Below are 12,601 nucleotides of genomic sequence, written 5' to 3' on the forward strand. Positions count from 1 at the left end.
GTAAAAATGATGAAAAAATATAGGGGTAGGTCTTTTTCCAAAATAGCAACCCTATATGCAAGGATCTGGGCTGTGTAAGAGTGACAGAGAAATTAGGTTGGAATAAAACATGAAATAACTAGACTGATTTCATAATTCATTCCTTCTCTAGCATTTCATTCTGCCTCACCCTGAATCCATATCAACTACCCAGCTCCACCTTCAATTCCTATCGCCCTACCCCCGATTCCACTGCAGGTATGATGCGGTCCAGGTCATACCTGTTTGATGCTCAGCACAAGCCAGTGACAAGATGGAGTCAAACCCTTACAGTGAGGGGAGATGGTGAGGGGAGAGGGTGTGGACCCATGAAGGGAAGAAGGGGCCCACCAGAAGTCTGTTGCTGTTGTAGGGCCAGACATCCACCAGAGAGGTAGAAAAGGGAGGCAGGAAGAGAAAACACTGGCATCTGAGATTGTAGAAGGCTTTGAAGTTATACTGGAATAACCACTTTGGAAAAGTAGAAAAGGACATGACCCCAGTATAAATTTGCGTGGGGCCAGGAAAACTAGGAGGGACTAGAAATAAGAGAAGTGGGATTGTGGGCATTAAGATTCCCTCTGGTGGGAATCGTCTGGAGAGGAAACAGTGATGGAGAGAAAGAAGTGCCGTGCACATCAGGGGACAGGGGGACAGCACCTAGGGGTCCCTCTAGTTACCACCACACGACAAGGTAATCCCAACTCAGGGGCTGAAGACGACAATCAGTCTATTTGCTCATGATTCTGCAGTGAGAGCTGAGAACAATGTGGAAAGTCTCTGATGAGTTAAATAGTGCCCCTCCCAGAAAATAGGTTGAGGTCCTAACCCCCAGGACCAAGGAATGCGTCTTAATTAGGAAACTGGGGCTTTGCAGACGCGATGTGGTTAAGGCGAGCTCCTTAGGGTGGACTCAACTCCAGTGACAGTTTCCTTACACGAAGACAGAACTCTGGGCACAGACGCAGAAGGGAGACAGCCCCGTGAAGCCTGGAGTGGCGTGAGGCTGCCAAACACCCAGGAATACTTGGGGCTACCAGAAGTTGGAAGAGGCAGAGAGGGAACCTCCCCCAGAGCCCTGGGAGCAAGCAGGGCCCTGCCAACTCCTTGATTCCAGACTTCTAGCCTCCAGAACTGTAAGAGAAGAAACGTATGCTGTTTTAAGTCTCTTAGTTTGTGGTTCTTTATTTTAACTACTTTAGGAGGCTAACACGCAGCTCATCAGCATTCCACGTGGCATCAACTGAGGAGGCTCGAGTGGGGCAAGAGGATTCATATCCGAGATGGTGCTCCTCCCGTGGCTGAGTTAGCAGTGCCAGGTACCAGCTGTGAAGCAGCTGGACCTGCCAGATGGGAACCTCAGTTATCCTCCACGTAGATGCTCAGCGTGGCTGGCTTGGGCTTCTCACAGTGTTAACGTCTTGGGGTCTGAGGACTTCTTACACGGTGGATGGCTTCCCCCATCTTTTAGGCCTGCTAAAGATACAGCTGAAGAGCTGGACTAGCTTCATTTCTCACCCATGCCACTGATTAAAGCAGGTCACAGAGGAGCCCAGGTTCAACCAGCAAGTATACTCTAGAACTTGTGAAGGCCATGAGCCAAAACAGCCCAGAATTCAAAATATTAAAGAGGTAAGTGGTGGAAATGGAGAATGTAGTGAGAAACAACTGAGAGAGGAAAGAGGAAGTGGCCAGTGGAGCAGATGGATAATAATTATTATTCCTTCTACCCACGTGGCATTTTAACAGCTTACAAAAATCTGAGCAAATCCAATCCCCACTCAAGTTCTACCACACGCACGTATAAACGTGGTGAGTAGATAGGCTACTAATGACCATCTTTCAACTTAGCTTCTTTTGTTTTGTATCCTTCAAGTTCCAATAAGGAAGAAGGCCAAGCAGAGCTGGCTTAGACAACGATAATGAAAAGAGGTCTCCCATCCTGGGTGTTTTTGAATTGATGCCATGTGACAGAGTTTGGACCATGGAATGAGAAGCCATGAGAGGTTTCCCATATACCAGACCCCATGTCTCAGGTTGAGAGTTCCACCTGAGAGAGAGGTTGAGAGAGCTCGATACAGTTCAGGTGCTCGTGTGAACTGCCACGGCCTGTTCTCTGGACTGAGGCAAAAGTTTCCCAACAGAGATGAGACACCTCCTAGACAGCCCTTCCTGCATCCACAAGATAGCCCAGCCCCAGCACATCGGCTCCCTCCCTCTGTTCCTGCCGTCATCCCATTGCAGCTTCTGAATCCCTTTCAATTTCAAAGGAGAAACATTCTCCTTCGGAAATTCCCAGGATACTAAAGGAAATGTCTTCAAAGGTTTCAACCTATTAAATTCAACAAACGTCAGCGACCACCAGCTTGGTGTCAGGCGCTGGTACATCATCCTCGGCCAAAATAAACACATAAGTTGTGTCTCTGACAGCAGCTCCAGAGAGAAAAGTCCATAAAAATTTATGCTTTTCTATGGGGTGATCACCTTCTGCGCATCTATAAAAGCCCATTTAACATACTATATGTTAATGTTCTGCAAGACAAACTTACGATTAAATGTTTGGCAGAAGTCAGGTTTTGCCAGTCCTCAGAAGAGGCTGGGCCAGACACCTCCGAGAACCTTCCTCTCCCCTTGCAGCTCAGCAGAAACAACCTCAAGCCCCTGAAATGACTGTTCTATGAGATTCTGACAACCTAGTGCAGTGTGTTCTCAAAACATGGGACTCTGGAAAGGGTTTTCCAGAGGCACATGGACAAACGTTTTCCATTTTGATGGTTATGTGCTTATTTTAATATGCATTTACAAATGATTACTAGTAAATTAAGTCAATTTTATCTTCTATGTTTTTACTTAGAATCAGGACAAGAAGTGCTTGCCTTTCTACAGTCTACTTAAATGACAAAAATTAAGTCATCTTAAAGATGGCACAGATGTTAAAAATCACAAAGGTGGTCCATGGATGTAATTATTTTGTCAAAAGCTTCAGCATAGAGACTTCCCTGGTGGTCCAATGGTAAAGACTCTGTGCTTCCAATGCAAGGTGAGCAGGTTTGATCCCAGGCTGGGGAACTAAGATCCTTCATGCCACACGGCCTGACCAGAAAAAAAAAAAAAAGAAGTTGTTGCATAATCTTGGCATCTCTCAAGTGGTCCTGAGTCTTTTAAAAAGCATGGAAATACCTACATTTATGGTGATTATATAGGTCAAATTTTTAAAAATTTCTTGATTTTCAAAAATTCAATGCATTGTCCCCATAAATCACTTAAATGTCCTGTAAATTTAGACATTTCAGCATCTAAACTACAGTTATGAGACTGTATACTGGAGTGGGTAGTATACTGAATACTGGAGTGTGTAGCCATTCCCTTCTCCAGGGGATCTTCCCAACTCAGGGATCGAACACAAGTCTCCCACATTGCAGGCGGATTCTTTACCAGTTAAGCCACTAGGGAAGCCCAAGTTCTGAGACAGGCCAAATAGAACATACATCCTTAAAAGACCCTGTGCCCTGAGTCTTGGAAACACAGACACACCCATTGACATCTTGAGGTATTTGCTAACCAGGGCTGGAATCCAAGCTCCCGTGGATTGTGTGTGTAGCAAAGTTACACCAAGCTATTCCACCCATCTGCCCCAGGAGTCCTCCATTCCTCTTACACTGAAGATTAAAGACACTTTAAAACATTTTTCTTCAAATTAGGGGAACCATCTGCTTTATCCCATTAGAAAAGCAAATAATGGTCAGTGTAGAAAAATAAGATAACCAATGTGAACAAAAAGAAATGTATACCACCTATAATCCTCATCCCAAATCACCCGCTTAGAGATCTCGATGGTTATCTCTTGCTGTTGTTCACTTTCTGAGTCATGTTTGACTCTCTGTGGAACTCTGTGGGCTGCAGCACGTCAGGCTTCCCTGTCTTTCACTATTTCCTGGAGTTTGCTTAAACTCATGTCCATTGAGTCGATGATGTCATCCAGCTATCTCATCCTCTGTTGGCCCCTTCTCCTCCTGCCCTCAATCTTTCCCAGCATCAGGGTCTTTTCCAGTAAGTCAGCTCTTCACATTAGGTGGCCAGAGAATTACAGCTGCAGCTTCAGCATCCGTCCTTCCACTGAGTATTCAGGGTTGATTTCCTCTAGGATTCCTCTAGGATTGACTGGTTTGATCTCTTTGCTGCCCAAGGGACTCTCAAGACCCTTCTTATGATGTGTGTATCATAAGATCTCTTATGAGACATGTATTTCATACACATATATTCACAGAGATTATTTCAATGATTCTCTTGAACTCACTGCTTTGTAACTGGCATTTTTCACTTAGTAAAATATTTCTTCCTTTTCTGACTCTGTTTTCTTTGTCCCATCTGTGGACTTTCTCTTATCCCCAACTTACACATGTTAGAAAGCCCAGGGCTCAGCCCTGGTAGCAATTCTCTTCTACCTCTGCATCCCTCTCCAGTGAGCTCACTGGGTCTCATAGCTTCTAAGTCAATAGGCATGCTAAAAATTCCCACAATTATACCTCTAAATTCCAGTCTTGGGTCCAACTTCCTCCATGACATTTCTTATGTCTAATATTCACTTTAAACTTTACCAGCTGAGCCACAAGGGAAGCCCAAGAATACTGGAGTGGGTAGCCTATCTTTTCTCCAGATTCCTGGATCTTCCTGACCCAGGAATCCAACAGGGGTCTCCGTCACTGCAGACGGATTCTTTACCAATTGAGCTATCAGCGAAGCCCTTCACTTTTAAACTAAAAGTGTCCAAAACCTAACTCCTGATCTTCCTCATTAAATCCATTCTACTGCCCTTCACATCTCACTTAATAGTAACTCTTTTATTCTAGTTTCTGAGATCAAATTACTCAGGATCCTCCATTATCTCTTGCTCTTATAACTCACATCCAATCTACCAGGAAATCCCATATGCTCTGCCTTCAAAGTGTGTCCTAAGTCCTTCCACTTTTTGTACCACTCTGGTTCCACCCATCCTCATCATCCCTCTTAACAGTGACTATTATCTCAGCAGACAGAGGGATTTTTTTTCATCTTCATCATTTTCTTTTTATTGAAGTATGGTTGACGTACAGTATAAATTACAGGTTTACAATATTGGCTGTACACCTGCAACTAACACAACATTATTAATCAACTATACTCCAATATAAAATAAAAATGAAATTATCAAAAATAAATAGTATAAGGGCTTCCTTGGTGGCTTAGTGATAAAGAATCTACCTGCAATGCCGGAGCTGCAGGAGACTCAGTTTCTATCCCTGGAGTGAGAAGATCCCCTGCAGGAGGAAATGGCAACCCACTCCAGTGTTCTTGCCTGGAGAACCCCAGGGACGGGGAAGCCTGGTGGGCTGCCATCTACGGGGTCGTACAGAGTCGGACATGACTGAAGCGACTTAGCAGCAGCAGCAGCCAGTGTTCTTGCCTGGAGAATCCAATGGACAGAGGAGCCTGGTGGGCTATAGTACATGGGGGTCCCAAAGAATCGGACATGACTAAAGTGACTTAGCATGCACAGTATAAGGTAAGCTACAAGGATGTATTGTATACCACAGGAAATAGAGTCAGTATTTTATAATAACTATAAATGGAGTGTAACCTGTAAGAACGGAGTCACTATGTTGTACAAAGTTTAAATGTAAGTCAAGTGAGGTCACCCCTCTGTTTATGGCCCTCCTGTGACTCACAGCCAAAGTACAAACCCTTACAGTCATCCACGAGCCCGGTGGGGTCAGGTCCCTATGACCTCAACCTCATCTTTTAACTCCTCTCACCCAAGCTCGCTCCCCTTCCAGGCCTCCTCCATGACTCTGCCTGAGCCTGACATCCTCACCCACTGGGACCTCAGATGCTCTTTCTATCTTGATAGCCACTTGGCTCACCCTCAACCTTTTTAAAGTCATCACTTAAATATCACTTACATGGTGAGGCCAGCACTGAGCCTCCCACTTTAAATTTCAGCCCCGTGGCCATCACTCAGGGTCACCAGGCCGACGCTGGGCACCCACTTGACCTCGGCATACTTTGGAAGCGCTTCCAGGGTCTCCTGCCAAGCGCGTGCCCCGGCACCTCCCCTGTGTCGCTGCCCTAGGGCCACAGAGCACCCCTCCTTCTCCTCAAGCACAACCTGCAAGTTCAGAGGAGTTACGTTTCCACAGGAGCAGCCTGTAACCAGTGAAGGGCAGAAGCCCTGAGCCCCCCATTTTGCCACAGGCCAAGTCTGGTTGCCTTCTACATGGCTTCTTTCTTTCTTAGTTGAGAGAAGCAGTTGGGGTCAACTGGTTTTTTTCTTACCATGGGTCACTTTCCCCACTCCCTCGTTGTGTGCCCTGGGATCACCTCACAAGTAAACTATACCCACTTTTGAGTCCTTGTCACAGACTCTGCTGGAGGTGGGGAACTCAAACTTCCACAAAACTGCTGAATCCCATACCTAGATCTGTCTTTCCCTCACAGCACTCACCCACTTCTGCCTACCACACAGCTTACTGTTTAGTGTCATCCTACTGCACTAGAATACAAGCTCCACGAAGACAGGGAAATTTGACTGCTTGGTCTGTTGATCCATCCTCAACAGCTAGGTCCTGACACATATCAAGAGTAGGTCCTCCATAAATATTTGATGCCTAATAAGCTGCCTTGCCCATTCTTTAAAAGCAAAGACAACACCTTCTAACATTAGACAAACATCTGTTTAAATCTCAGACCTATCACTGATCAGTCGGGTGATCTTAAACAAATGAACCTCTGAGATGGTATCTTCCTGAGTATAGGAGGGTAAAGATACTTATTTTGCTGCTGTTGTTAAGTCGCTCAGTCCTGTCTGACTCTTTGCGACTCCATGGACTGCAGCACGCCAGGCTTCCCTGTCTATCACCATCTCCCAGAGCTTGCTCAAACTCACGTCCTTTGAGTCAGTGATGCCATCCAACCATCTCATCCTCTGTCGTCCCCTTCTCCTGCCTTCAATCTTTCCCAGCATCAGGGTCTTTTCCAGTGAGTCAGTTCTTGGCATCAGGTGGCCCAAGTATTGGAGTTTCAGCTTCGGCATCAGTCCTTCCAAAGAATATTCAGGGATGATGTCCTTTAGGATGCACTAGTTTGATCTCCTTGCAGTCCAAGGGACTCTCAAGAGTCTTTGCCAACACAACAGTTGGAAAGCATCAATTCTTAGACACTCAGCCTCTTTTATGGTCCAACTCTCACATCTATACATGACTATTGAAAAAACCATAGCTTTGACTGTACAAATCTTTGTTGCCAAAGTAATGTTTTACCATAAATGCCTTCATTTGGAGAAAACATCTAGGAAAGTCCTGGCCCAGTAACTGAGTTCCCTTTCCCTCTCCACCTGCTCCCTGTGATCAATGAGTTGTGGTTGAAGGGAGCTAAATCCATGACTCAGCATCTTCTCCTTCTGGGGGATCCTAAATCCATGACTCAGCATCTTCTCCTTCTGGGGGATCCTGACCATGTGAGGATTCTTCTGAAACATCTCCTAACACCCAGCAAAGGTCAGGAAGCCAGGCTTCTTTCAATCCCCCAGTGAAATGCCAATTAGAAGGACATTACTAGCAGGAAGAGCTACTGGGGAAAATCACACACTTGTTCCAAAACAAAGATCACTCTGCATGTCATAAAAGCCCAGAAATGTCTTCCAGATGTTGCCTAGTGGGCCTGCACAGATGTTTCCGATGTCAAACCATAAATGTGGGAAACGTAAAACACTTGTGCCCCACAGATGCAGAGATTTCATTATACAGCGCATGTGATCAATCTCTGGGTAATAAAAAAGACCACAAACTGGCCATGTTACATTTTTAAAAACATGGTCCTCCCCCTACACTGGAGTCCTCCTGAGATATTTCAAGATTTTTATTTTTTGTTGTTAAATTGGGGCAATTCACGGGGGAAGTTGGAATATGTGATGATATCTATTAACAGCAATTCTGGATCTTTCTGGTTTGATGTCTACAGGGTCTATGACAGCTAGGAAACAACATGGTGACCGATGACAGGTCACTCCAGGGCTTCCCACCTCTATCAGTGTCCCTCCGTGAATTCCGTGACTGTGCAACTGAACGCCCTGTGTGCACTGGGAATGGATTTCACCGTGAACTCAACACTACACCTTCTAATTCTGTCAAAGCCACTCTGTTTCTGACATCTAGAAAAATTCAGGTCTTTCATCATCTCCAAGTATACAAATACATGTGTGTACCTATGAGAAGTAAGGAGCTACCCCATGCCTGAGGTCAGGGGTGGTGGCCGAGAGGAGCAACCCCACGTCCAAGGAGTGGTGGCTGCGCAGGCACAGGAAGGCCTAGAGGAGCTACTCCATGTTCAAGGTCAGGAGGGGTGGTGGTGAGGAGATACCCCTCGTCCAAGGTAAGGAGCAGAGGCTGCGCTTTGCTGGAGCAGCCGTGAAGAGATATCCCATGTCCAAGGTAAGAGAAACCCAAGTAAGACGGTAGGTGTTGCAAGAGGGCATCAGAGGGAAAACACACTGAAACCATACTCACAGAAAACTAGTCAATCTAATCACACTAGGACCACAGGCTTGTCTAACTCAATGAAACTAAGCCATGCCCATGGGGCAACCCAAGATGGGTGGGTCATGGTGGAGAGATCTGACAGAATGTGGTCCACTGGAGAAGGGAATGGCAAACCACTTCAGTATTCTTGCCTTGAGAACCCCATGAACAGTATGAAAAGGCAAAATGATAGGATACTGAAAGAGGAACTCCCCAGGTCAGTAGGGGCCCAATATGCTACTGGGATCAGTGGAGAAATAACTCCAGAAAGAATGAAGGGATGGAGCCAAAGCAAAAAGAATACCCAGCTGTGGATGTGACTGGTGATAGAAGTAAGGTCTGATGCTGTAAAGAGCAATATTGCATAGGAACCTGGAATGTCAGGTCCATGAATCAGGGCAAATTGGAAGTGGTCAAACAAGAGATGGCAAGAGTGAATGTCGACATTCTAGGAATCAGCGAACTCAAATGGACTAGAATGGGTGAATTTAACTCAGATGACCATTATATCTACTACTGCAGGCAGGAATCCCTCAGAAGAAATGGAGTAGCCATCATGGACAACAAAAGAGTACGAAATGCAGTACTTGGATGCAATCTCAAAAATGACAGGATGATCTCTGTCCGTTTCCAAGGCAAACCATTTAATATCACAGTAATCCATCTATGTCCCAACCAGTAACGCTGAAGAAGCTGAAGTTGAACAGTTCTATGAAGACCTACAAGACCTTTTAGAACTAACACCCCAAAAAGATGTCCTTTTCATTATAGGGGACTGGATTGCAAAAGTAGGAAGTCAAGAAACACCTGGAGTGACAGGCAAATTTGGCCTTGGAATACGGAATGAAGCAGGGCAAAAACTAATAGAGTTTTGCCAAGAGAACACACTGGTCATAGCAAACACCCTCTTCCAACAACACAAGAGAAGACTCTATACATGGACATCACCAGATGGTCAACACCAAAATTAGACTGATTATATTCTTTGCAGCCAAAGATGGAGAAGCTCTATACAGTCAGCAAAGACAAGACCGGGAGCTGACTGTGGCTCAGATCATGAGCTCCTTATTGCCAAATTCAGACTTAAATTGAAGAAAGTAGGGAAAACCACTAGACCATACAGGTATGACTTAAATCAAATCCCTTATGATTATACAGTGGAAGTGAGAAATAGATTTAAGGGACTAGATCTGATAGAGTGCCTGATGAACTATGGACGGAGGTTCGTGACATTGTACAGGAGACAGGGATCAAGACCATTCCCATAGAAAAGAAATGCAAAAAAAGCAAAATGGCTGTCTGGGGAGGCCTTACAAATAGCTGTGAAAAGAAGAGAAGCAAAAAGCAAAGGAGAAAAGGAAAGATATAAGCATCTGAATGCAGAGTTCCCAAAAATAGCAAGGAGAGATAAGAAAGCCTTCCTCAGCGATCAATGCAAAGAAATAGAGGAAAACACCAGAATGGGGAAGACTAGAGATCTCTTCAAGAAAATTAGAGATACCAAGGGAACATTTCATGCAAAGATGGGCTCAATAAAGGACAGAAATGGTATGGACCTAACAGAAGCAGAAGGTATTAAGAAGAGGCAAGAATACACAGAAGAACTGTACAAAAAAGATCTTCACAACCAAGATAATCACAATGGTATGATCACTCACCTAGATTCAGACATCCTGGAATGTGAAGTCAAGTGGGCCTTAGAAAGCATCACTACGAACAAAGCTAGTGGAGGTGATGGAATTCCAGTTGAGCTCTTTCAAATCCTGAAAGATGATGCTGTGAAAGTGCTGCACTCAATATGCCAGGAAATTTGGAAAACTCAGCAGTGGCCACAGGACTGGAAAAGGTCAGTTTTCATTCCAATCCCAAAGAAAGGCAATGCCAAAGAACGCTCAAACTACCGCACAATTGCACTCATCTCACACGCTAGTAAAGTAATGCTCAAAATTCTCCAAGCCAGGCTTCAGCAATATGTGAACTGTGAACTTCCAGATGTTCAAGCTGGTTTTAGAAAAGGCAGAGGAACCAGAGATCAAATAGGCAACATCCGCTGGATCATGGAAAAAGCAAGAGAGTTCCAGAAAAACATCTATTTCTGCTTTATTGACTATGCCAAAGCCTTTGACTGTGTGGATCACAATAAACTGTGGGAAATTCTGAAAGAGATGGGAATATCAGACCACCTGACCTGCCTCTTGAGAAATCTGTATGCAGGTCAGGAAGCAACAGTTAGAACTGGACATGGAACAACAGACTGGTTCCAAATAGGAAAAGGAGTACGTCAAAGCTGTATATTGTCACCCTGCTTATTTAATTTATATACAGAGTACATCATGAGAAACGCTGGGCTGGAAGAAACACAGGCTGGAATCAAGATTGCCAGGAGAAATACCAATAACCTCAGATATGCAGATGACACCACCCTTATGGCAGAAAGTGAAGAGGAACTAAAAAGCCTCTTGATGAAAGTGAAAGAGGAGAGTTAAAAAGTTGGCTTAAAGCTCAACATTCAGAAAACGAAGATCATGGCATCTTTACTTCACGGGAAATAGATGGGGAAACAGTGTCAGACTTTATTTTTGGGGGCTCCAAAATCACTGCAGATGGTGACTGCAGCCATGAAATTAAAAGACGCTTACTCCTTGGAAGGAAAGTTATGACCAATCTAGATAGCATATTCAAAAGCAGAGACATTACTTTGCCAACAAAGGTCCGTTTAGTCAAGGCTATGGTTTTTCCAGTGGTCATGTATGGATGTGAGAGTTGGACTGTGAAGAAAGCTTAGCACCGAAGAATTGTTGCTTTTGAACTGTGGTGTTGGAGAAGACTCTTGAGAGTCCCTTGGACTGTAAGGAGATCCAACCAGTCCATTCTAAAGGAGATCAGCCCTGGGTGTTCTTTGAAAGGAATGATGCTAAAGCTGAAACTCCAGTACTTTGGCCACCTCATGCAAAGAGTTGACTCATTGGAAAAGACCCTGATGCTGGGAGGGATTGGGGGCAGGAGGAAAAGGGATGACAGAGGATGAGATGGCTGGATGGCATCACGTACTTGATGGACGTGAGTTTGAGAGAACTCCAGGAGCTGCTGATGGACAGGGTGGCCTGGCATGCTATGATTCATAGGGTTACAAAGAGTTGGACACAACTGAGCGACTGAACTGAACTGATAAGAAGAAAGGGCTTCCCTGGTAGCTCAGCTGGTAAAGAATTCACCTGTAATGTAGGAGACCCTAGTTCCATTCCTGGGTCAGGATGATTCCCTGGAGAAGGGATAGGCTACCCACTCTAGTATTCTTGGGCTTCCCTGGTGGCTCAGACAGTGAAGAATCCACCTGCAATGTGAAAGACCTGGGTTTGATCCCTGGGTTGGGAAGATCCTCTGGAGGTAGGCATGGCAATCCACTCCAGTTTTCTTGCCTGGAGAATCCCCACGGACAGAGGAGCCCCGTGGGCTACTGTTCACGGCGTCGCAAAGAGTCAGACATGACTGAGCAACTAAGCACAGCACAGCACAGCACAGCACATGAAAAGTAAAGAGGAAAAATATACATGCAGGGTTTACACCCACACATGCACACACACTCCACACAGAGACAAAACAGCCAAAGAAATGTTCCCACCACAGACCCAGGAGGGTATGGCTAATATATTAGCAGCAGAAAAAGATAACCCTAACCCTAAGTCTCATATCTGCCCTGAAAAAGGTTAAACAATATGGATTAATATCCAAATATACAGAGAACTCATACAATTAAAAGAACAACCTGGTTTAAAAAATGGGTAGAAGAACTGAATAGACGTTTTCCAAGGAAGACTTACAGATGGTCAACAGACACATGAAAAGACAATCAACAGGACTAATTAGAGAAATTCAATTCAAAAGCACAGTGAGATCTCACCTCACACCCATCAGAACGGCTATTAGCAAGAAGACAACACCTATCAAGTGCTGCGGGGGGCTTGGAAGAAAGGGAACCCTTCTAAATTGTCGGTGGGAATGTAAATCGGTGTAGCCCCTATGGAAACACT

At 44.9% G+C, this 12,601-nt stretch overlaps 1 long non-coding RNA gene across 3 annotated transcripts in view; it reads right to left on the reverse strand.

Annotated features, from left to right (window-relative positions):
* LOC129649257 (uncharacterized) overlaps nt 1–12,601 on the reverse strand; it is a 196,570-nt gene that overhangs the window by 53,160 nt on the left and 130,809 nt on the right. Inside the window, exon 4 of one of the 3 annotated variants that reach the window (XR_008713042.1) lies at nt 2,860–3,111. The exons of the other annotated variants lie outside the window; for them this stretch is intronic. This is a non-coding gene — a long non-coding RNA (uncharacterized LOC129649257). Of the gene's footprint in view, nt 1–2,859; nt 3,112–12,601 lie in introns of those variants that run through there. 3 annotated transcript variants of the gene reach the window in all.

Source organism: Bubalus kerabau, chromosome 4 (assembly GCF_029407905.1).
Source record: "Bubalus kerabau isolate K-KA32 ecotype Philippines breed swamp buffalo chromosome 4, PCC_UOA_SB_1v2, whole genome shotgun sequence".
Classification (NCBI taxonomy): domain Eukaryota; kingdom Metazoa; phylum Chordata; class Mammalia; order Artiodactyla; family Bovidae; genus Bubalus; species Bubalus kerabau.